The 26,687-nt window shown below is 38.5% G+C and overlaps 1 pseudogene across 1 annotated transcript in view; it reads left to right on the top strand.

Annotated features, from left to right (window-relative positions):
* LOC307157607 (NACHT, LRR and PYD domains-containing protein 12-like) overlaps window positions 1-26,687 on the top strand; it is a 167,122-nt pseudogene that overhangs the window by 19,336 nt on the left and 121,099 nt on the right. Inside the window, exon 2 of the transcript XR_013824049.1 lies at window positions 11,830-12,133. The product of XR_013824049.1 is annotated as an NACHT, LRR and PYD domains-containing protein 12-like (transcript). The remainder of the gene's footprint in view (window positions 1-11,829; window positions 12,134-26,687) is intronic.

Genomic DNA, 26,687 nt, shown 5'->3' on the forward strand with positions numbered 1-26,687 from the left:
TATGTTTCCTAGAAAAGACCATGCATTTTGCATTAGACCATGCATTATCATTCAGAACTAGTTTTAAAAAGTGGAGGTTGCGCTGAACTATTACAAATGCTTCCTACAACTTTGAAATACAACTATCAATGGAGGATGCAAAACAATAAATGATGGTGTCATCTGCATATAAATGAATACTTGCGTCTGATAGGTTATCACCAAGATTGTTAATATATAATGTAAATAACAGGGGACCCAAAATAGACCCCTGTGGCACACCAGATTCAATACTGAGCCTATCAGAAACTTAATTTGCACCATTTGGCACCTATTCTTTAAGTAGTTCCTAATCCAACCTAATGCGCTTTCAGAAAGACTGATATTGTGTAGACGCGATAGAAAATACCATTGTAACACTAATGGCGGATTGTATTCAGCCATCTGTTCATTATTAATGAATCATTCTTGCATTTGTTCTGAATTAAAGTCTGACTGTGTTTTCTGAGCACAATGCCTTCTCAAATCCTAAAGCTTTTACACTTTGAACTCATTGGATGTAAATCAGGACTCTCGAGCATCTAAATTACTGGCATGGAGCCACCAGGTCTGGGTTTAGATTGCTCTCTGACACCCTTTTACGACTCTGTGATCCTCTCAGAGACACTCCAGAACCTAAAACCAACATTTTTCTTCCCCTGTGGTGAGCTTCAGAGAGATCCCCAGGACAGATAAGGACCAACGTGACACAGACATTCCAATACACACACACACACACACACACACACACACACACACACACACACACACACACACACACACACACACAAACTTTGAACATTAAACTCCTCATATAAAGACATTACCAAATGTATATGATATTGTTTTGGTGTGTTGCATGTTTTCCCATGTTACAGTAGCCTAACCATGATTTCTCTAGTCATGTAAGTGAACCTTAAACGTGTATAATTCTACATATTAATGCAGCTCTGTGCCCTTTTTCGCCAGTGAGAGATTCCTTGTCCTACAACTCCCTTTTTCATCTTTATTTTCGTCTTCGGACTTTTCGTACGTTCAGTGAAGGGAACGCAGCCAGCAACTTTAACTCGAAGTAGACCTTTTGAACTTCCCGCAAACGCTGTTCGCCTACGGAAGCACGAACAGAGCGCCCAACTCAAACGGACACACGCACGCTTGTCTTTCGCAGTCACAACGAGACTACATTATTCCGTATTCGTAGTTGTATTATTAAAAACAATATATATATATTTTCCTGATTGTTTCTGTTTGCTCAACATTACGAAGTCCCTTCAATGTTAGATCTAAGCTACAAGCTTTACATTTGTTGATACTTTAATTAGTATTTTTATAGAACAGAAAAGTCATTTTCCGTGGCCAGGAAAATACCCTTTTCGTGAGAGTCTATAAAAGGATAACTTTTCTTGAGGGTTGATAAAGGATCGTGCGATCCGTCCGCTGGACGAACGGATTATTCGATAACAAATTAATTCCATTAAGGGTTATCCTGAACTATTGGTATATTAATGGTTAATTTTAATTTGTTGTGATTAATTATTGATACAATTGATCTATTTTTGCTTACCTGTATGGGTAATTGATTATAATACGTTGTATTTGATTATCCCTCTATACAGATACCTTGGCAAAAGTATCCTCCTTTTCGGGTGATTTAACCTGTATGCGATACGTTAATCATATCCCTGATTAATTATTAATATTCCCTTTAGTTGAGTTATATTCGTTACACCATGATTGACAGTATCAAAAGCTTTAGTCAAATCAATAAACACTGCAACACATGATCTTCCATTATCTAGGGCGCAGGTAATGTCATTTAGAACTTTCATAGTGGCAGTTACCGTACTATGATTCTTTCTGAAACCGGACTGAAACCTAGACAAAATGTTGTTACTAACCAAAAATTCCTTTAGCTGTTCGCTAATGTGTATTTATTTAGGCTGGTTGGATCACCGCCTTTCAACAGGGGTACAACCAGAGCAGATTTCCAGACATCAGGAACAATGAGCATATGAGCAGCGCGAGGGCTTTCAGTGCGTTTAGTCCCACGTCTCTTCCACGCATCCACTTGGGATGTTACGTCACTCAACACTCAAAGATAACAAATTTTAACCTCTGTTCAGAGTATCAATTCTGAAAAAAAAAAAAAATAAAAAAAATTTTTAGAATCATTAAAATCGTGATCGCTTGGTGAATAGATTTTTTCTCCCAGCAATAATAAAAACAAAAGCAAGGCATCACTACAGGGTGGGCCATTTATATGGATACACCGTAATAACATGGGAATGGTTGGTGATATTAAAGTCCTGTTTGTGGCACATTAGTATATGTGAGGGGGCAAACTCCTCAAGATGGGTGGTGACCATCACATATACTAATGTGCCACAAACAGGACATTAATATCACCAACCATTCCCATGTTATTACGGTGTATCCATATAAATGGCCCACCCTGTATTGTTGTTGCTCATACTTCTTCTTCTGCACAAGTTTTTCCTGCAGCTTTTGTCACAGACCCACAAATAAGGCGTCAAAACATGCAGATTATTGAGGAGAGATGTGCTAAAGTTGACTTTTAGTAGCGATCAGAGGCGAAAAAGTCCCATAGACTTTGCATTGCGACAAACTTTGAGTCAAAGCTCAGAGCGAGGATTTCGCAGAAACGTGTGATTTGCCACATTTGAAGAGGCTGGCAGGCTCTGTAAGAACCAGTGGCGGCTGCTGGTCTTTCAAAGAGGGGAAGCTCATTTTTGGCCTACATCATAAAAATTGTCCATTTATTTATACGTAAATTCTGCCCTACGTTCCTTTTCAAGAAAATGCTCTGTGACCCTGTCATACCAACTAGGCGTCTTTTCCAGTGACTTGACCAGTGTCCTCTCAATGGCCAGCAGAGTTGGGTATAATTGTATAAATATAATATAGGTATAAATAATAATATAATAAAGTATAATAATACTACTAATAATAATAATATTTTTTGAATTATTTTAATAATATTTTTTAAATGATTACTACTAATAATATAACAATATAATAAGTAATATTATAATAAAGATATAAATATATAATTGTGTGAAATGTATTATGAAAATTGGCAAGCAATTTCGAAAAGCAAATACCAAGAAATAGGTTGCTGCAGTTTGTCTTTCGACTACACTTCCAAAATCCGAGATGGGACTGAGCTCGAACAGCTTCAGCAACTTTGATGAGTCGTTCATGAACCATCCGTTCATTGTGTCTGTCACGTGACAAATGAAAGACTGAATGAACGTGTTCTAACGCATTTTTAGTCAATAAAATGTTAACACAGTAGTACATATTTGACAATTATTTTTTTGACATTATAGGGAAAGCCAAGCTTCCCTTGCAGTCTTAAAGAAATCCCCACTGGTAAGAACATACCTCACAATGGGGTAAAGGTTGCACCCTGGGGGGCAGGAGCTGCTCAAAAGTTGCCCCATAGACATACTATGGCGAAGATCGGCCCATGAATCGCATGTGTTTCTCCTACTATGGTAAATTGCATAGGGATTTTGTATTGGTCATAACTCTGGATCACAGTGTCATAGAGACAAGGGGACGGGCTCATTTTACTCAGACGACCAATCAGTCTCTCAAGATCATTGTGAAGCTATCAAGCCATGCCCTAGAAACCATTTAGAGCACCTTAGCAACAAGTCCCATAGACTTCCATTGAAAGAAATCAAAGGGATATCTTTGTATATAAGTGTGTTATGTCCCCGGCTTGTCTAGAGGTGTGGGACTAACAAACAGATATACCCAGGGTGGAAAAACCAAGGATGACTCAAAACATGTGTCAAGTTCATGTATTTATTTCAGCCTTATGTAAATTAAAATACAAAAATAATACTCAAAAGGGCAACACAATATAGTCTCCACGGCTCCCACCGCGTTACTGAAACGCACGCGGAGACTGCCTGCCGCTCACCACGCCGACACCCAGCTGATCGGAAACCCCGGTCCGACAGCTGCCTCCACAGAGTCACTTGACAGACTTATACACCCCACTAATTGCCACTGATCTGCTTCAGCTGCGGGATTCTCACCACGCCAGATTCAAGACACCTGCAAAAGAGAGACAGAAAACACCCACAGCAACACACAAAACACGCACACAGACCTCACGGGTCGTAACAAGTGTCTTAGAAAAATGAGGGTGGTCTCGTTTGACTCGGGGCAGCAAACAGCCAATCATGAATCACCTCAACACTTCCAGCCCCACCCTAGCAACCATTGTCAAGCACCTTAGCAACCAAATTCCAAAGAGGGACATCTTCCATTCTGAATGTCACAGAGGCATGGGAGTTGTATCATCCATACTGACAAGCAGCCTTTTGGAGTTTCATCATTGGCAGCTGCCAAGCAACTACATAGCAACCAAACAGAGTACCCTAGCAACCGTTTAGCAAGACCTATATCTCTGCAAAATGAAATCATTGTAAACTATGATAATCATGTTAGCATCATGCTAATCATAATTAGCATTTTGCTAGCATCATGCTAACACGGTTTACCATAGTTTACGATGAATTCCCATAGTTTACATAATTTACCACGTTCTAGCATGATTTACTTTGATTCTAGCATAATTTACCACAGTTTACCATGATTTACCATGTTGTAGCAGGATTTACCATGTTGTAGCATAATTTACCATGAATTGTCATGGAACGTCCTGGTTGCGTATGCAACCCACCGTTCCCTGAAGGACGTAGTCCCTTTGACACTATAGTTGGACCACCGCTAACTCCGAGTTATGCTCGGGTCCTCAGTGAAAAACAGATGGTGTTTGCATCCGCTTCTGTATTTATACCCGCCTCACGGGGCGGAGTGCGTGATGCAAATTCACATTGCCATTGCGCGCATTGGCTCGTTCAAGCATGCTCGAAGAAGATAGGCTCCCTAGCCCCCATTCAGTCGATGTCGACGTCCTCCGTTTCCTCCTTCAGGGAACGGTGGGTTGCATACGCAACCAGGACGTTTCATTTAGTGTTTGAGTCATACAATAATAATATGACAGACATTGCTCTGTTTAATGTTGATTAAGTGGGTATATTCTCCCAGGATTTTCTTTGTAAAACAAGTTAATGAGTTGATATGCAGTTGAAGAAAGAAAAGCGAAAGATTTGAAATTTCATGTGATTTATTGTCAATTCATATGAAGTGAATGTGAATGAGTGACAAGTACTCTGCATTATGCAGGTTTTTCTTTCTTCTTCTTCTTGTCTCCTGCTGATGTGTACTTCTTGTGTTGACCGTGGATGAGTGAACGGCGAGCCAACAGTGCCTTATGAGGGGCCGTACAAGCCAAAATCCATTCTTCTACTCTCACATACATACATTCTCCTTTCACATACATACATTTCTACTCTCACACACACATATATTCTCATTTCACACATATTATTATTTTATTTTTTTTGGTATCATTTACTTCCTCTTTAAGCAGCAAGTCACACTCAGACCCAGAAATACATGCAAGACTTGCTCGGCTCTTCATCACAACTTTACAATAATGTTACTCAAAGTAATCCTGTTTTCTTTTCACGTACAGTTTTTACTTTTGGAGTAAGTAGCAATGAACATGAAATCAGACATTTTTTTAAAAAATGTGCTGACCAATGTATTGACCAAATGCAAAGAGAAACAGATTATTTTGTGCATGATAGGCTGCATTGAGATCTCTGTGATCACATTCAAACCCTATATGTGGATTTCTGTCAGTCTCAAGATTTGAGGATTCAAGAAATAGAGCAGCAGTAAATACTTTGGAGTCCTTATATGGATGTCTAAATGTGCGGATTGCTTATGAATTCAGACAAAGAATCAGGTCTGAGAACAGTTATGTCCTGATGAACACACAGAAGAGGCTGTTTTTCTGGTGGCACATATAATTTTTATTTCTGTCACACACTGTAGGCTACAATCTGCAAATTCAACAAAGACAACAATAAATTTGTTTTTGTTTCACAGTGTTGAAATAGCTGGCAGTGTGACTTAATCATGTCAAAAAGTTAAACGCTCTTTCAATAAACTCTCATTATACATTTTATCTGATACTGTATAGTCACAGAAAATGAAACGGTGTATTCCAGCAAATAAAACAATACTGACATTTCAGTAATCAGAATCAGATAAAGCCCAATTAACATACACCAACTCTATACAAGCACTTAACCTAGCTATTTAACTTTATAACTGTAAACTCTCTTTACAAAAACACTGAGTGCACTGAAAATTAATCTCTTTTAAAAATTGTCAAGTCGCAATCTCCCGCACGACATCCGACAGCGCGGCCGCGGACTTCCCCTGAGTAGCTAGTCGGATGAAAAAAAGTTCTCTCGCTGCAGTTCCTGAATTTATAGTAAAGCCGCCTTTCCACTGAACACGACATTCGCATATGATCGGAACTCCACGCAGCTCCCGTACGACTCTCCATTGGAAATGAATGACTTCCGGTCAGACGACTGTCGTTTGTTGTGTGCAGTGGAAAGGCGGCTTAATAGGCGCACACCCCATTTTTTGGCGGCTGGCTTGACCGTGTATTTTCAAACCGCGGCTCGCTTGACCATAGTCCGGTGACCCCGATCGTGCCAGACCTGCCTTCCGTTTCCACTATACGCCTTCCGTTTCCACTATACTTTCTTTCACACATACATTATTCTCTTACATACACATATTTTTTTCAGACATACATACATTTTCTACTTACATACATTTATTATTTATAATAATAAATGCATACTTAGAATACATTTGCATAACAGTAAAATGTATATGTGAAAGGAGAATGTTTGTGTGTGAGAGTAGAAATGTATGTATGTGAAAGAAGAATGTATGTGTGTGTGAGAGTAAATATGTATGTATGTATGTATGTATGTATGTATGTGAAAGGAGAATGTACCGGTATGTGTGTGTGAGAGTAGAAATGTATGTATGTGAAAGGAGAATGTATGTGTGTGAGAGAAGAAATGTATGTATGTGAAAGGAGAATGTATGTGTGTGTGAGAGTAGAAATGTATGTATGTGAAAGGTGAATGTATGAGTGTGAGAGTAGGAATGTATGTGTGTAAGAGTAGAAATGTATGTATGTTAAAGGAGAATGTATGTGTGTGAGAGTAGAATAATGGATTTTGGCTTGTACGGTATGGAGGTAGATTTGTGTCTTTATTATTCAATCAAAAAAAAGGTTGCTTCAATCAAAAAATATATTTTCAATCAAAAAAACCCGTTTCAATCAAAGAAAAAAAGTGTTTGAATGCAAAAATATATTTGAGACTCAAAAAAATGCATTTGAACACTATTTTTTTTTGCTTGAAAATGTTTTTTTTGATAGAAGTGAAGGTTTTTTTGTTTGAAGCAACTTTTTTGATTGAAGTATTGTTGTTTTGTGTTTGGGCCATATTATGGGTAGGACATTTGTGTCTTTATAATTCAATCAAAAAAGAAGTTGCTTCAAACAAACAAAACATATTTTCAATAAAAAAATCACTTCAATCAAAAAATAAACCTTTTCAATCATAGAAAAAATGTTTTTGAATGCAAAAAAATATTTGAGATTCAAAAAATTGCACTTGAACACTTTTTTTTTGATTGAAAATGTTTTCTTTGATTGAAGTAATCTTTTTTGTGTTTGGACCATGTTATGGGTAGGACATTTGTGTCTTAATTATTCAATCCCAAAAAAGTTGCTTCAATAAAAAAAAAAACATTTTCAATCAAAAAAAAATAATTTCAATCAAAGAAAAAACTGTTTAAATGCAAAAAAAAAAAAAATCATTTGAAGTGTTTTTTTTTTATTGAACTTTCTTTTTTTTTGAATGAAGTGAAAAAAGTTTTGAAGTCGTTTTTTTTTTAAATCATTTTGACACAAACGTACCGCAGTGGGGGCGGGTGCTTCCCCATTGGTCAGACATGCTTGAGTGACAAGTGTCTACACCAACGACGTCTTTCTGACAAGCAAGTCATGGTCGCCACTCGCCAGCGAGCCAGGAAGCAGTGGTGGAGTTGTTGGTAAGTAGATAAAACCGTATTAAAATGATTGGTGTCACGTTATTAGCCTACTCTGTTTGATATTTCGATTAAACATACAGCTTGCTAACTTAGCTCACGTTGACTAATTTGTGTGATGGTGTTAGATATCTGACGCCTCATATTGTCAGGCAGGCTAGCAGGGTGCGCTAACGGCTAATTGAATTGTTTATTTCACTTAAGTAACGTTACAGAGGCTTGCTATGTGCTTGTGCTATATTGTGTTATAATACGTAACGTCATTAGTGGTCAAACAACAGTCCACAGGCCAACTGTTGCCCACAGCGCTGCCTGTTTAGCAGCAACAGGTCATGCAGAGCCTGAGTCTATCTTCTCACACAGCCCACAGGATTACAGCTATTTGACCGTCCCGCTCTCTCTCTCGCTCACGGGTAGTGGTCTCCCCACCATCACAGTCAAATGCTCGCAGACACAGAGGCAGATGCTGTTATTTTGAGAGCGGGGCTTACATATGCCGTCCCGTACGGAAAATAATGTTGCATACCACCGGTAACATGAATATATATTCCGTTGCTCGGTGCGCAAACTAGCTGTGTCAGGCATTATTTATAAGTAGCCTAATGTCCTGCACAACTCCACATGGAAAACTGGCAGTTCAATGAAGTGATGCTTATTGTCTGACATAGTGTACAAGTAGTTACTAGCTTAAAGTATTGTGCCAATAATGATCCTTCTGGTAAATTTGGCATTCAGTTGAGACACAAAAGCTCTTAGTTTAATGAAAATCTTTGGAAAAGAAGACAAGATGGTTTGTTTAATTAGTATTCATTTATTTAGATTTCTAATATCATATAGTATTGTCCTGTCAACCCATTACAAGTCTTGCCTTATTCAGTGTTGATTTATTGACATGTTTATGTAAGATGTTTTATTAGAAGGTGTGTGAGTGAAAGTTGTCTGAAGTTGTATTTTTCTATTTTATTGCAATGCTGATTGATAATGTAGGACTCTGGTCCTGGCTTGGCCTAAGTTTTGGTGTCTCTAAATGCTGTGCTCTGTAGGCATGACACATTAATTTCTTTATGTGATACTTTATTTTTTGCATCAAATTATTTGAAGTATTGATAAGCAGTATTGATATCGATACAGGTATTGCTGCACTCTCAATTATAACTGCTCAATAGTGTCGTATGGTTACTTTTATTATACAAGCCATCAATTTACCAGAAGGATCATTATTGGCACAATACTTTAAGCTAGTAACTACTTGTACACTATGTCAGACAATAAGCATCACTTCATTGAACTGCCAGTTTTCCATGTGGAGTTGTGCAGGACATTAGGCTACTTATAAATAATGCCTGACACAGCTAGTTTGCGCACCGAGCAACGGAATATATATTCATGTTACCGGTGGTATGCAACATTATTTTCCGTACGGGACGGCATATGTAAGCCCCGCTCTCAAAATAACAGCATCTGCCTCTGTGTCTGCGAGCATTTGACTGTGATGGTGGGGAGACCACTACCCGTGAGCGAGAGAGAGAGCGGGACGGTCAAATAGCTGTAATCCTGTGGGCTGTGTGAGAAGATAGACTCAGGCTCTGCATGACCTGTTGCTGCTAAACAGGCAGCGCTGTGGGCAACAGTTGGCCTGTGGACTGTTGTTTGACCACTAATGACGTTACGTATTATAACACAATATAGCACAAGCACATAGCAAGCCTCTGTAACGTTACTTAAGTGAAATAAACAATTCAATTAGCCGTTAGCGCACCCTGCTAGCCTGCCTGACAATATGAGGCGTCAGATATCTAACACCATCACACAAATTAGTCAACGTGAGCTAAGTTAGCAAGCTGTATGTTTAATCGAAATATCAAACAGAGTAGGCTAATAACGTGACACCAATCATTTTAATACGGTTTTATCTACTTACCAACAACTCCACCACTGCTTCCTGGCTCGCTGGCGAGTGGCGACCATGACTTGCTTGTCAGAAAGACGTCGTTGGTGTAGACACTTGTCACTCAAGCATGTCTGACCAATGGGGAAGCACCCGCCCCCACTGCGGTACGTTTGTGTCAAAATGATTTAAAAAAAAAACGACTTCAAAACTTTTTTCACTTCATTCAAAAAAAAAGAAAGTTCAATAAAAAAAAAACACTTCAAATGATTTTTTTTTTTTTTTGCATTTAAACAGTTTTTTCTTTGATTGAAATTATTTTTTTTTGATTGAAAATGTTTTTTTTTTGATTGAAGCAACTTTTTTGGGATTGAATAATTAAGACACAAATGTCCTACCCATAACATGGTCCAAACACAAAAAAGATTACTTCAATCAAAGAAAACATTTTCAATCAAAAAAAAAGTGTTCAAGTGCAATTTTTTGAATCTCAAATATTTTTTTGCATTCAAAAACATTTTTTCTATGATTGAAAAGGTTTATTTTTTGATTGAAGTGATTTTTTTATTGAAAATATGTTTTGTTTGTTTGAAGCAACTTCTTTTTTGATTGAATTATAAAGACACAAATGTCCTACCCATAATATGGCCCAAACACAAAACAACAATACTTCAATCAAAAAAGTTGCTTCAAACAAAAAAACCTTCACTTCTATCAAAAAAAACATTTTCAAGCAAAAAAAAATAGTGTTCAAATGCATTTTTTTGAGTCTCAAATATATTTTTGCATTCAAACACTTTTTTTCTTTGATTGAAACGGGTTTTTTTGATTGAAAATATATTTTTTGATTGAAGCAACCTTTTTTTTGATTGAATAATAAAGACACAAATCTACCTCCATAGTACGGCCCCTCATAGTGCCTAGTTTATGTCACAACGCGTCTTTCTCTGGAGCGAGCTCAGTATCCTTAATCTGTCATCAAACAGATAAGAGAATACAACACACCATACACTGCGGATACCTTGAGTGAAACTGAGTTTAAAACTACCCGGGTAGTAAATCTTTCTTCTGTCACGTGACTACTTCTGCTTCTATTTTTTTACTACTTCAATATTTCTTTCCTGGAAGGATCAGACTTTATAAAAGAAAAAGGAAGCTAAATAAGAACACAAGGAAAACACTTTCTGAACTGTGTTTGGGGAACCATTTATTTTATTTGTCATACCAAACAGGCCTGATTGTATTTTGTTGTTGTTGTTTTATCAATTGTATGTTTACAAACTGGTACCAATGCAAAATATTTTCTTTATTTCACAAGTGGTAATTGCTGTCTCAAATCCTCCTTACGAACTTAGACGTAACTTTATTGTAATGCTACTGTGCCCATTCAACCTGATCAGTTCATTTACAACACCAGAGTGATACAACGGCTTACAGAAGGATATGCTGAACATGTTGCATGAGGTGCAAGTAACAATAAGAGGAGAGGATGATATGACTTACCGTGGACTGATCCTACTCACCTAAGTTGTTTGATGGACTCGTAAAAGGCACGACCGCACGTGAGAAAAAGAAATAAATTAAGAGCGCACGGATGGCACGCTAACAGACTAGCGAATTACTAGCGTGTTGTGCTAGCAATAACGATTTAGTTTGAAGCTAGCGATGTCAGGTTAATGTGTGATGTTGAAAAATCTATATTTAGCAGTATAAACAACAAGGAATGACAGTAAATAATGATTCAAAACAGAAAGATATATGAAGCTTACAGAGCAATCGATCAGCGAACCCAATCACAGCTTCATTTCATAACCCAAATAACATTTGAGTGCTTATGTCCAAATGTTAGGAGTGAAACTACTTCAGATCTTTTTCTTTTTACCCTGCAGCTGTGAATCTGTGTGAATCTGTGAAGGACGATGGCGTCTGTTAAAGTTGAAGATCTGCTTGAGAAATCACTGAGTGATCTGGACGAAGCTGAATGGAAGAAGTTTAAGTGGCACTTAGAGAATGATCATGAGTGTATAACAAAGTCTGAAATGAAGAATGCCGATATCTTAGACACAGTGGATAAGATGGTAGCATGTTTTGGACCAGAAGAAGCTGTGAAGATCACAGTGAAGATCCTGAAGAAGATGAATCAGAATAATCTGGCTGAGCAGCTGGAGAACAAACACAAGCAACACAAGCAAGGTAAGGTTTAATTCACTGTGACTGTAATGTAGGTGACAGGCAACATGAAGACATCTGTCGCTGTTGGAGCTCATTCATAAGAGATATATGTGTACTTCCTGTACATGGAAACAAGAAAGTATAAAAGCAAGCAACAATTACAGTGCCAAGAACAGCAACAGATGTACTTATACAAGTACATTTAATAGAACAGTGTTTACAAAATGGTTAAATGGTTTATAATGGTCTAAAAATAATTAATTAAAACTTTTGCAAGCAACTAGTACATTGCCTTTCCCGCGGTGGTAAAACTGGGATATGTATTTGCTGCCTTTTACCACTAAGAGGCGCTACAATCACAGACTTTGAAAAGTGTCAGTTTATTCTCTATTGCCTAATCAGCCGCGGCTTGTTGAGAACTGGTAGCAGATCAATTCAAGTGAAACATTGTAGTTAAACGAACTCATAATACTGTATTACAGTACAAATTTAGAACTAAAGAAATGTAGGCTTCTATTATTGCAGCAAATTTTAGCAAAGTAGGCTAAACGTTAACATTGTGTGCCCAGTTTTTCTACTGTATAGCTAGAAAGGCTATGCATGTCAAGGTTATGCGTCTTATACTTCGTGTTATTTTAATTTGTTAGTAGGCCTAGATTTATGAACTGGAACATAACAGTGAAATAAATTAAACTAAATGATCATAAAATTAAAACATTGCCAGGACTTGCTAACCGATGTTAGTCGGCAGCATTTGTGTTTTAGCATTAATTAAGAATTAAATAGGCTTATTGTAGGTTTTTATGATTAGCATTATTTTCTTTAATAAATAAATGATATAATGATATAAATAAATAATGAAAACATTTCAACATAAACATTGCAATAGAAAAATGTCACATCAATGAGGCTTTGCGCAGCCTAAGCATAAAGCGTTAAACTCATGCTCATATGACAGTGTTCAGACGATAGATGGGTGGTCAACGCTTTAACATGTGTCTCTCGGTGCTTCAAACGTTCTGACTTGATAAAACTGTATATTTCGCTGTGTGTCATCCACACCAATTACAAAAAATAACTGTAACAAATTATTTAGCCTTTGTTGCTTCAAAGAAAAATAATGCCTTGTTGAATTCACTTTACGATAAAACGAGGTTGATCGTGAATTAAAGAGCTCTGTATCTGCTGCTCACTCGCATTCGTCTCTAGTTGACATGAGCGCGTTTTGTCAACAGTTCAGTTAGTAGTTATTATGATGTTATTCAGCTTGTGTCAAAATGATCTATGACCTTTGATCTTTTTTTTAACTTTGACATGTTATAATGGCATGTTTTTTTGTTTGTTTTTTTACCTCTGACATATGCAGGCATTATTGCTGGGGACAGTGGAAGTGAGAAAAAGAGGTTTTCTAATAATGAAATAAAGGAACGATTTAACAGAACATATGATGAAACACACACACACACAAACACACATATTTCACAAGATTTCACACTAACTAAAGTTGGAAAAACATTCTGTTCTTTAAAAGAATATAAAATGAATTGATTATATCGCTTAAAATAAAAATAAATGTCTTTTCTAAATTTACTGTAACACAGTGGACCAATTATTTTTGTTTTAGATAACCAGAAAATAAATAAAATCATCTTACATTTTCAGAGAGTTGAAGCAGTAGCTCCCAACACATCGATGTCCATACAACGTATGAATGGGAATTGCAAAAATGCAGTAAGTTAAAAACAAAAGATCTCAGAGTGTTTCCTGAAGAGTTTCTCTCTCACACCAGTGTTTGACTGTCTCTGAGTCAGAGGGGAGTGTGTGTTCAGTGATCAGGATGAGACATTGTGAATGTTTTGTTAGTGTTGAATTTATTTCAAAGTATAATCTTAAAAGTTATTTATAGGTCAAAGTTTAAATGATATCTTTTAAAAAATAAAAGATGTTTTAAATTAAATTGAATTAATTATTTAAAGTCTTAATAAAAACAAATATTCTAAATTGGTGGTCTAAATTGGTGGTCTGTGGAAATTGGTGGGGTTTTTTTTTTTTTTTTAAATATGAAGTGTCACACGTCATCTCACACATGTGAAATGTTCAATATATCCTTATTTTACGAACGCTGGAAACTAGTGTCATTTAGCTTAATCTTTGGTTTTTAATGGAAATTTAATATTCTCAGGAGACCCATTGACCCCTAAAGTTACGACTTCTGAAGACCTCTTGTGTGTAGATTCACTCGGCTGAAAAATGCTGTTTTGTAATTTACACATCTGGAATTAAGGACTAACTTTTAGGGTCTTTTACCAAAAAAAAGCCTCCAAGATCGAGGAGGTCAAAGGGCATGTGTCCTGCTATAGTATCATCAGCTCTCCACAAAGTCTGTTCATGCGGCCAACAGACAGACAGCCTGTCCATCAACAAATGCTAACATTTTAAAATTCTACTAGGGCTGCACAATATATCAAAATTATTGAAATATCGCAAATGTATATATCACGATATGTATATCGCAACACCTTGCTTAAACTCTCGCTAGATCGGTCACATTCTCTGCTCTCTTTCTGGATACAGTTAATGCTAATATCATTTATTCATCATGCTGATAACCAAGCCGCCATTTCGGCCCATTGTTTTGCCCTTCAGGCCACCACACAGGTCACATGACTGAAAAATATGAATTGACTTAATGGGCGCTTAGTAGATGAAAGAAAAAAATACATTAAAGGGGGGTGAATTGCTGTTTCATGCATACTGAGTTTTTTACACTGTTAAAGAGTTGGATTCCCATGCTAAACATGGACAAAGTTTCAAAAGTTAAGTTGTACGTTTGAAGGAGTATTTTTGTTCCAAAAATACTCCTTCCGGTTTGTCACAAGTTTCGGAAAGTTTTTTTCGAGTATGGCTCTGTCTTACGTAAGATAGAGCGGAATTTCCTTTTATGGGTCCTAAGGGCACTTCTCCGCGGCCGCGCGCGCACTCGCAGACCAGAGAGAGAAGAGAGCGAAAGCAGTACGTTACCTCAAAGCGCTATGCTCGGCTTTTAGGGAAGTCAATGTCACCAAAGAAGTGGGTTTTTGGTTGGCAGGGCAAGACAACCCTGCACAGATTCCCAAAGAACCCAGCGCTAAGGGAATAGTGGATGGAGTTTGTTTTTTCGAAGCATCAACGGAGGTTGTGCACGACTCTTTGTTCCCTGCATTTCGACGATGATTGTTTTATAAACAAAGCCCAGATCGACGGATTTGCAGATCGTCTAATGCTTAAGGATCGAGCATTCACTATGATAAAGGTTCGCTGTCGCATGCGGTGAGTAAACTACTTCAAATGTCTCTCTGTGTTGTTGTTAGATCGGTTAGCACAGCTATAGCACACCGCCCACACGGCCCGCCCCCAGCCGCTCGTTTTTTTCCGGAAAGACTCGGTACAGCCTATCTTTCACTTATAAATATAATAAAACTAAAGACGTTTTGGAGATATGAAGGATGCAATACTACTCTATAGGTACTCAAGATTAACAGGAGATTGAGTGAAAATGAGCATTTCACCCCCCCCTTTAATAAGTCGTTCTGAGTGACACGAAAAAAAGGAGATTTTTTTTTGTACGTGAACACGAATCAATAAACTATAGGCTACATTTTGTGACTGGCACGAATGCCTTGAGATCAGGCTGAAATACTATGCAGAGACTTGTGTGCTATCTTAAAGCTGCCGTCGGCAACATTTTTTTGATCAAATTCAGTGAAATTGACACTATTATCCGACAGAACAACATAAATAAGGTGGTTTTAGAAAAAAACCCGAGCTTCTAACTCCACCTGGATCGTGTTATTTGTTTTGCAAAAATCCACCGCTCCCAGATCATCGGGTCCAATCAACGCAGGGGGGTGTGAGATCTGACTGTCAATCACAGTTCGTGCACACGCCACAGATCCCCCCTCCCTCACGCAGACACGCACATTACAATATCACATGCACACGACATGCCTGAAGTTCGCCTGAAGATTGTACGAAGCGTGATGGCGAAGAGAAAATCTACTAACAAGCTTCCAATTCCTCGGTTATTGTTATCTATGGATAGATTAGCCAGGCCAGCCTACCTCCGAGTCCATGGTGTTGATCGATGCTGAAGAGACGGACGCGTTCACAGAAAATCAGGTACACACGCACTGACGATGGGCGGGTGCTCGTTGGTAGTGGGGAGGGGCATGAGAGTTGTAAACATTCAAAATTTTGGCTAAGTCCACTCAATCTGCCAGACTTGCCGACTGCAGCTTTAAACATGTTCATTGTATTCTTTTTATTTCTATATGTTGATGAATAGTATGATAATATAATATGATAACAATGAATATACAAGGTAGGGGTGTCGCAATATACCGGTGTTGACGCTAATCGTGATATTCAAAGCATGAAATATCGACATTGTGTTAATTTACAGTGTGACAATATACCGGTATTGGCGATAACCACGATGTTTAAAATGAACAGGACTCTTATGATAACATGACGTAAATACTCCAGCGCCAGTATCTGGTTGACCTCTCAGGTGGCTTTATTGCACCCGCGGACACCTATCAAATAACAAGACGACGCAGCGCGTGCCCGCGCAGCTACTCTGAGTAGAATGTCGTCTGAGCGAGAGAGTGAAACACTCTGTCCACACCCGAAAAAAATTAAGCTCACAACATCTCCTAAAGAAAACATCTCCTTAAAGGGGGTCGCACACTGGGCGAGAAGCGCACGTCAACGCATTATTCTCTATGAGTGTACACACACCGGCGGTGCATTCGGCGTCTGTCCGCGGCGCCCAGCAACGGCTCACAATCCGGCCGCGACACAGAGCGCGTTTTATATTAAATTTACATTATATTTGTCTCAAATCATCGTTAATGACTTCACCCTGTGCTGCAATATACATTTAATTACATTCATTCACAGAAATCAGCTGCTTGAATGAGAATTGCTGATGCCGGATTTTCAGGTGAGATTCTCACTTCATTCAGTTAACGGATGCTCTGAGGTAAAGTGTTCAGATCGCAGACTCAGCAACTATTGTATTTAATTGTACAGTACAGTCGTAACATAGTACGGACAGACATTATCTTCATTCATAATGTCCTTAAACGTAACAATATTGCTGGCCATAAACTGAGAAAATGCGCGTCCGGTGTGCGATACCTCGAGTTGTCCGGTGTGCCGCGTGTGCGATCCCCTTAAACCCAATCTGCAGAATGTGTAACATTAGCCACCAACCTTTTTACCCATCTCCGTGTCCATCACTCTGCGGTTTAGCCATTTTACAGAGAGTAAATTGTGATTATTTGACTAGTCATGGAATGGGAAACGTGACATTATATATCCCTGTGATCATATATCCCATTTCTTTACTCATCTTATTTTTGCATTTGTATTTGCACTTGATTTTTTTTGTTCAAATCTGCTATCTGCATGACGTAGCGCCGGCGCAACATGGTTTAAGAGCTTTTAAGTTCTTCAGGAAACATTCAGACAGTGTTTCGCTTCAGTTTGAAACCAGATAAACTTCACATGCTTGTCTTCCTTCACAAAAATTTGCCATAGATTGAGTATACAAGAAGTAATGCATGTGCCTTGTGTTTATCAGTATCCTTATGTTTGTTGTGTAAAAAAGAAAAACTATAATCAGTATCCTTATGTTTGTTGTGTAAAAAAGAAAAACTATAATCAAAGTCGTCGTCGGTGAAGTAAATACTACAGAAAAAAACAATGTAATTGTTCAAGCATGGAGAAATGAAAGTGTAAATATCAACGTTATAAAATTAAGTAAAATTACTCAACTTTTCTGCTACTGGTGTTCCCATCATGCACTGGGCCTTGAATAATTAAAGAGGTTGATTTTTCACTGTTTTCCAGCTGTATTTACACTGTTTTATCATTGCTTTTGTTGTTAGGATTAGTAAATTGCCAATTCGTGACATTTGGAGTTCATTTTCTACTCAAAATGACACATTCAAACACAAAAACGATCCATCAAATGTTACTGTCATCGTGTAATGTCTACCAAGTATTGATGTCTCTGCATTTACATCATGCATAACTTCTGATATGTAGATATCTACTGTATGAATTACTTAATGTTTCTAAGTAAAGCATACACTTTAAACGTTAATCAAACGTTATATAGTTTGAGTGAAATGTATTGCAAAGGAAACTTCAATTAAATAGATATTGCTCAACCTTTTATTAGCCAAGTTAAAATTATTTATTTTCTTTGTTACTTTCACTTAATTTAGTTAAGTAGAGTTGACTTAATTCCATATGTGAAATTACTTTAAAAATATGTGTGAAATTTTACTTAAAAAATATTCGTGCAAAAACTTGACACAGAAAAATTTAGTTTTTTTTCAGTGCAGGTTTCGGTATTTGCAACAAATACATAATATATTATGCAACAAATACATAAATAAGCTGTATAAAGTTCTTCCAGTTGCGATGAAGAATCAGGGTGGACACACTGGAATGTAGTAAGCCAAGCTAAAAACTAAAGTGTAATGTCACCACAGAAAACAAATCTGTAGTGTATGTATGACCACTTTTAAAAAATAAAGCTTTGACATGACCATTTTGTCGTATTTTTGTGTTCACTGACTTAAACTAAAACCTTTTTATTTTTATTTTGCTGTGAAAATAAACATTTGGCAGATTCTTCTAAAAAAAAGTTGAAATACAGTATATTTTACTTAATTACACATTAAAAACGAAAGAAAATGTGCTGAGCTTCAGTTCATTGTGGCGTGCTCCATGGATCTAGTAAAGCAAACAGAGACATTGTTTGTTTTTGTTATTTTACAAAATCTGATTTTTTTTCATTTATGACCATAAATTACAGAGAGAAAGATTTTACTCTCTTGGAAGGAAAAAATCCAGTGGTCGTGCCGCCTCACTCGCGCGCACAAAATATTTTTGACTTGCTAACTTGATATCGCAGCCTGTTCATTATTTAAATAAAATAGTCAACCAAACATTACACTGCTCAATTTGAATTATCTGTAATATAATCAGTGACGTTTAGCGTGACCACAGCCTCCCTGCCCTGTGGAAAGATGATATTTTATGTCAATAATGTCAGTGAAGAACAAAGCTTAGCTTTACATAATAAATAGGCTTAATAGTTTAGCATGATTTACAAATATAGAAACAGTTAGATTCATGTTGAATGAGAAAGGTTGGCCTTTTCACTTTAAATAATTTGTTTTGCATATTATTTAGTTATATTTTTAACAAATAAACCTGTTTCTTGCCCTGAATATATACATAAAAGCTGACATGGCCTTAATAAAAGGAAAGAAGAGATTATTATTATTGCCTAAATATTATTATTATTATTATTATTATTATTATTATTATTAACTAGGCTACATTATAAAAAGTAAAAAATAAATTAGAAAAAATACAGACTAATAAGGTTTTTTATATATCAAACAGGTTTCGGAACGTTAATAATACAGAAGGAATGCAGGAACAGAAAAGTTAAACTAGGTGTAGCACCGAAGGGGTGTTTTTCGTTGTTCTGGACTCAATTATAATTACAACACCGACTATGCCACCCTGGGAATTTTACCCAGGGAAATAATGGTCCAATAAGGACACAGGTTTGTTCCCACAAAGATAGAGCAGAGACGTGAATATAGAAAATAACAATAATACTTTATTATGACTAAAATAAAAGCTCCACACACACACACTTCAATACACAAAGGGTTAATATGGCTTCCAAAATCAAAACTAAAAGAAAATAAACAAAATCAATGGTAACATGTCAGATGGCAAGGAGAAATAACAAACCTACCCAATTCCACTTCACTACGCACTTCAACGTACACTAATGTACTTGTCACAGGTCGGGGTGGGCAACTACCAGGAAATGACCCAGCCGCACCCCTCTTGAATTTGGGACACCACTGTGAGGAGCCGACACCACGGGCACACAGGCAGACAGAGAACAACCAGACTAAATGAGATTTAAAAAGGTTTTATTTAATAAAAAAAGTACTAATTAAAAAGGAAGGTTTCGACTTCTTGCAGCTAGCCCACACTGCACTGGCTTGCTCCTCTTCACGGGCTCAGGCGGACAGAGAATGGCGGCTTCTTCAGCGAAGCTGAACTGGTTCTCTTCATGGGGCTCAGGCGGACAGAGAATGGCGGCTTCTTCAGCGAAGCTGAACTGGTTCTCTTCACGGGGCTCAGACAGACAGAGAATGGTGGCTTCTTCAGCGAAGCTGAACTGGTTCTCTTCATGGGGCTCAGGTGGACAGAGAATGGTGACTGTAGCGGCAACCTATAGCCGCTGAGAGGCTAAGCAGCAGGAAAAATCCATGACGCGTTTTCGTGCATTGAAAATCCAACAACATTTATTGGCTTGATAACAGAACACGTAGAAACAATTGATGATGAAAAACGTATAAACGGTCAACAGAAAGTGAGCACTCCCTGCTACTCACCCCCTCTCTACACACTAAACCAAACAGGGAACACTACCAGGTATATACCCACCGATGCCCATGTGACCAAACCACCTGGAAATTTATGCGCAAAATACTAGGGGTGCACGATTCAGAAAATTTCACGATTCGATACGATACCGATTTTTAGTCTCAAGATTCGATTCAAAATTGATTTTCGATTCAAAAACGATTCTCGATTCAAAAAACGATTCACAGTATGTAAATGTAGTTGACTTTTTCCTGTGTGATTGCAGTAGACATACAATTTAAAAGAAAAGAAATAACAAATTAAATGAAGTTTGATATTACTTTGCACTGTTTAGTTGCAAAAGTTTTTATGAAGACAAAGTGCCAAGCTTTGGCCAGCTTTCAAATACATTTAATTCAAGTTTAAATTAAAACTTAAATACTTTATTATTTTTTTTTTTTTACATTTAGCTTTAAAGTGCTGTAGTCAGATCAAACAAACAATACTGCTAAATGTAGTTTAAGGAGTAGGCTATTGACGGCAAAATAGGCTACGGAATATTTCGTTCTGTATTGACAGGTGCAATTTTTGAAAATCGATAAAAAAAAATACAATAAGCCTACATTATATCTGCATTTATGTCAAAACCTAGACTTTCAAACATCAAAATGTCATTTATTAATATGAATATTCGTGTCAAAATGACATATAAACATTCTATTTTGCCTGGAAACGCTTCCAACACGCTTGCGTGTCGCGAGAAAAATAGGCGTCGGTTCTATTTCTAGCAAACGACTCGGGCCACACCTGAGACGCGCGTGTCACGCAGGCTGTGTGCAAGCTCTAACCTGTTAACATGGGAGCCGAAATAAAAACAGACACGCCACACAGCCAGCCAGCCTTCCTTCTGCTGCTGCACTTCTTTTGGCTATGACAAGAGTGTGCAGGCGTAAGTGTGAATTCGATGCAGCGCCATCTAAGGGAATGGCAAGCTAAACTCATTTCAGGACAATATCAAAATATATATATTTCACAAAAAAAAAAAAACAAGAATCGATTTTTGGAATTCTATGAATCGATTTTGAATCGGTAAAGTTTGAATCGCGATTCATATGTGAATCGATTTTTTTGCCCACCCCTACAAAATACAAAATAAAAGACGAACGTTTTCTGCACTTACATTCCAGCCCCTGGTTATTACACAATAAACCTGTAATAATCACAGACACAATCAAAATATGAACAATATTAACATACATTACATTAGGGGTGTAACGGTACGCAAAAATCACGGTTCGGTACGTACCTCGGTTTTAAAGTCACGGTTCGGTTTATTTTCGGTACAGTAAGGGAAAGAAATGCAAACATTAAACTGCAGGTTGTTTATTACTATAAACTTTTTTTAACAATTTGTTTACACTTTAAACACTTTTTAATAAAATATAATAAAATATATATAAAATAAAAAAAGAATAAGAAATAAAATACTGCTGCAAAGCTCTCCACTAAATAAAATACTCTCAGTCTCAAACCAATATCACATAATAAATTTAATGAAAAATATAAATAAATAACTATGATTACAGTGCAGCATTACCAATCCCAGCTTGTAGGCCTGCTCATATTTAAAAATTAAGGCTGGGAATCGATAAAAAAAATGAACTAATTAATTGCACAATTTGCTGTAATTAATTGCAATTCCTCCAAGCTTGTAATCATCAATAATTAAACTTAGAATCACCTAATTAAATGAAACACCGGGGGAAAAAAGAAAATAAGAAAGAAAATAGCCCTATATTAAAATAATATTAAACATAAATATATCAATGTATTATTATTTTTCAGTAATCAATCAACATAATCAATTTAAGATTTTTTTTAATATATTTTTTCTAATTATCAAAATAAATTATAGTCCTACAAAGCTATTATTACCAGAGCATGTGATCAGAGCAGGTCATTTTACCATTGTTGCCAGCATGACTATACCAGCTCAGCAAACAGAAGTCTACTACTGAGAAATTTCACCTTATTTGAGCGGACTTTGCTTTTCCAGTGCGTGATCGGTACATGATTGGAGTGTTTGGGCTGTTAACGACAGAGCAGAACGCGCAGCGCAAACACAGAGTCGAACATTGAACATTGAGCAGAGAGCGCAGCGCGGCGCGCGCAGATACACACACGGAACGGAGAGTGCGGCGGCGCACACGGAGCGGAAAAGCTTTTTTTCGCCCTGCAGTCGATTTCATTGGTTTAGGTTACAGTGACGACGGGTAAAACCGGGTAAAACTCATAGACAGTAAAAGAAAGGTAAAACTTTAGAATCAGCTGCAGGGCGGGATTTGCGCTGAACGCGGAGACTTCCGCCACTTAATATGTTCGTGTGGAAACATGAAAATGTACCTATGTTCCGCACACAAAATATTGCATTCGGTCATTCGGTACACACGTGCACCGAACCGAAATCCCTGTACCGAAACGGTCTGGTACGAATACACGTACCGTTACACCCCTACATTACATAATTATACATGATTTTCCTTTTTTTTTTTTACATAATGCTTAAGGAAATATGAAAAAATGTATGTGTGTGAAAATGTCCAAATCACTCAAGTGTTCATTTAGTTCATCATTAGGGGTGTAACGATACACCAATGCCACGGTTCGGTTCATATCACGGTTTTGGAGCCACGGTTCGGTTCGGTTCGGTTCTGTTTGCTGTGGGGGCAGGGTTCATGGCAGGGCAGGGCACCACCAGCAATAATAACACTAGATTCACTTTTAACTTAATGAAAACAACAACAATAATTTAACTTATTAACTTTAGCTTTATTAATTTTATACATTGGCTTCACGTTTTCTTTAGAGCAGTTAACACACCTGAGTTAACTAAAATGAAATAAATGTCTCCACTGACTAGTCAGAAATAAACTGCACACCTGCCAACTTCAGAAAAGTAAAATGCGGGACAATCGTGGTTCTGCCAGAAAGACTCGGGAGAATTAATGCTGTAGCATAGTCATTTATTAATAAGCTCAGCAAGCAATCAAATTCTTTGGCGGAGGCCCCGTTCATGACTCGAATTCCAGGGGTATTGAATCGGCGACTGCTGACTGAAGATGAAGGCAGGGGCGCCGCTCACCCCCCGAGGCGATGAAGGGGGCCCTCTGGTGGTGGTGGGGTGGATGGAAGGGGGGGCGTCTTGAAGACTTCAGGTTGGAGAGAAGAGCCCATCTAGTGATGTTAGGGATGGTGAAAGTGGACACCTGGGTGGTCGTGATGGGGGGGATGGAGGAGAAGATCCGTCTTAGTGGTGGTGGGGAGGAAGGTGGTGGCTGGAACAACAGCATCTGCGGACTCAGATATGAGTAAGTGCTGCCCTTTTATGCTACAGCAAGGAAATTATAGGGTAGTTGATAAGGCAATTAGTGACGTAAATGATTGAGTCTCCCTGGCAGAACTTGCGCTAGCTTTATTTCTGCCAGAAAGACTCGGGAGAATTAATGCTGTAGCATAGTCATTTATTAATAAGCTCAGCAAGCAATCAAATTCTTTGGCGGAGGCCCCGTTCATGACTCGAATTCCAGGGGTATTGAATCGGCGACTGCTGACTGAAGATGAAGGCAGGGGCGCCGCTCACCCCCAAAAATAGGTGGATGGAGGATCCGTCAGAACGGGGCCCCCCAAAAACGGTTTGATGAGGTAACTTACCAGTCCCGAATCCTGAAATTCCTAATGAGAGAGAAGAGGAAAAAAATTAGAATTTAAGACCGACTCTTTGGGCAGAGACGTGAATGGACCATCAGCTAATGCGGATTTGGACGTAAGGTTTATGCTACCGTCGCTTATAGTTATATAGGCCGCAGAACATCTTGTAATACGGCCGCATGGCCGCAGGCCAACTTTTGATCCGGACACATGAGCCACAGGCCATCTTTTGATACCGACACATGGCCACAGGCCATCTTTTGATACGGACGCATGGGCCACAGGCCATCTTTTGATACGGACACGTGGGCCACAGGCCATCTTTTAATACGGACACATGGGCCACAGGCCATCTTTTGATACGGACACGTGGGCCACAGGCCATCTTTTGATACGGACACATGGGCCACAGGCCATCTTTTAATACGGACACATGGGCCACAGGCCATCTTTTAATACGGACACATGGGCCACAGACCATCTTTTGATACTGACACATGGGCCACAGGCCATCTTTTGATGCAGACATATAGGCCACAGCCATCTTTGGCGGAACGGAAGCCTATGATAATCTTTGATAGCGCTTTAGCGGAACGGGCGGTTTGGGCTGTATCTACTTGAATTTACAGCATGCAACGCCTGAAATTGGCAGACATTTAGCCATCTGGCTATAAGGAGATTATGCTATTTAGACGTATCGAGCCATGAGGCAACAACACCACCACCAGAAGTTAGATAAGTTTTTTACCTTAACAGTTACTGGAGAGCTTGCTGAGCTTCGAGGATGAATTTAAGATCTGGTCTTATGTAGGACTCGAATGCTGAAGAGGACCATCTGCCCAGGATTTTGATGGCTGCTGGAGAGAAACCTCGCTCGGCCGCTGAGGTAGCGGCTCCTATCCTGAAGGAATGCCCAGTGAACTGAGAGGGAGATAGGCTGCAGCTTTTAAGAGCGGAAGTAAGATGAGACCTGAACCAGGTTTGAGAGATAGGTGCTCCGTTTGGAAGGATGAAAAGGGGAGAAATAGCGGGAAGTCTAGGGCGAATTTTAAGAAAATTGAGCATAGAGGAGAATGGGCAAAAATCACTACTAATTTTTGAAATAGTCAAGGTAGTACCGGATCCTTTGGAGTCGTTCTTAGAATGTTTGAGAAAAAGAGTGAAGAATTTTGGAAAAAATTTTATGTCTGAAAAGGAAAGACCACGGGCTGGATCAAATTGGCATGTTGGAGAGGTGAATTCTCCTGGGCGCATGAAACCGTAGAAAGCAGTTAAAAATACTGCTTCTAGCAAGGTGTTAACATACGTGGAAAAAAGGCCATTGCGAACAGAAATGATTAGCCTATGAATTAAGGGTAGAGTCAAAGGCAGCCTTTTGTCGGGGACCGCTACGGAGGATTTAGCTATACCTTTGATCATTAAGCGAATAGGAGAAGCGGTGAATAGGCTAGGAAAATCAGGGTTGTGATATTTGGCATAAAACTGAATGCCTGCGAGCAGTCTACGAATTGAAGAAATTTTTTGATGACGTTTGTCATAATTAAAAACGAGAAACGAGCAAACGGTCGAAATTAAAATGGGAAATAACGGAATTTGTAAAGAAAAACAAAACATTGCAAATGAATACCAGGCAGAAGTATAAGCTTTAAGGGTGGATGAAGCAACGCCTTTAGACATGTAATATCTGGCTGAACGAAGTAAATCTCCTAGTATAATGTTGTGGCTGACAGGGGGGGGCAGGGCGTTGAATCCTTGTCGGCTGTTGGGCAGAGCCGTCTGAATGTCTGAAAGCGAAAGCGAGAGAGTGCGTCAGCGATGACATTGTAGTGCCCTGGAATGTGAGCAGCTTTAATGATGAAGTTGTGGGTGACGGATTGCCAGATTAGCCGACGCAGAAAAGGCATAATCATTGGGCAAGATGATCTGCCTTTGTTAATAATAGCTACGACGGCTTCGTTGTCGCAGAACATGAGAATGCGTTTCCTCGACCAATCTGGACCCCAGATTACGCTAGCGACGACTAGGGGATAGAGTTCATATAGCGCTGAAGAGAGAGTTTTAGATGTTGATTTAGGAAATTCGCTCGACCATCTCTCTGCGAACCAGTGCCCTTGGAAATAACCCCCGAAGCCAACGGACGGAGCTGCGTCAGTGAATAATTGTAAATCGGCGGAAGATTCGAAAGCCTCATTATAAAAGAAAGAAATACCGTTCCAATCATTTAGTAAGCGAGACCAAAACGAAATGTCAGACCAACAACCTTCGTCTAACTGGACCGGATTACGTAAATCGGGCACGGAATGAGCCGACGTAAGGAGACGAGATATGAAAGCTCTGCCTTGCGGGATGATACTCATAGCGAAATTTAGGTGGCCCAGCAGAGACAATAAATCACGCTTAGAAACGACATGAA

This window comes from Squalius cephalus (assembly GCF_949319135.1).
Source record: "Squalius cephalus genome assembly, chromosome: 4".
Taxonomy (NCBI): Eukaryota; Metazoa; Chordata; class Actinopteri; order Cypriniformes; family Leuciscidae; genus Squalius; species Squalius cephalus.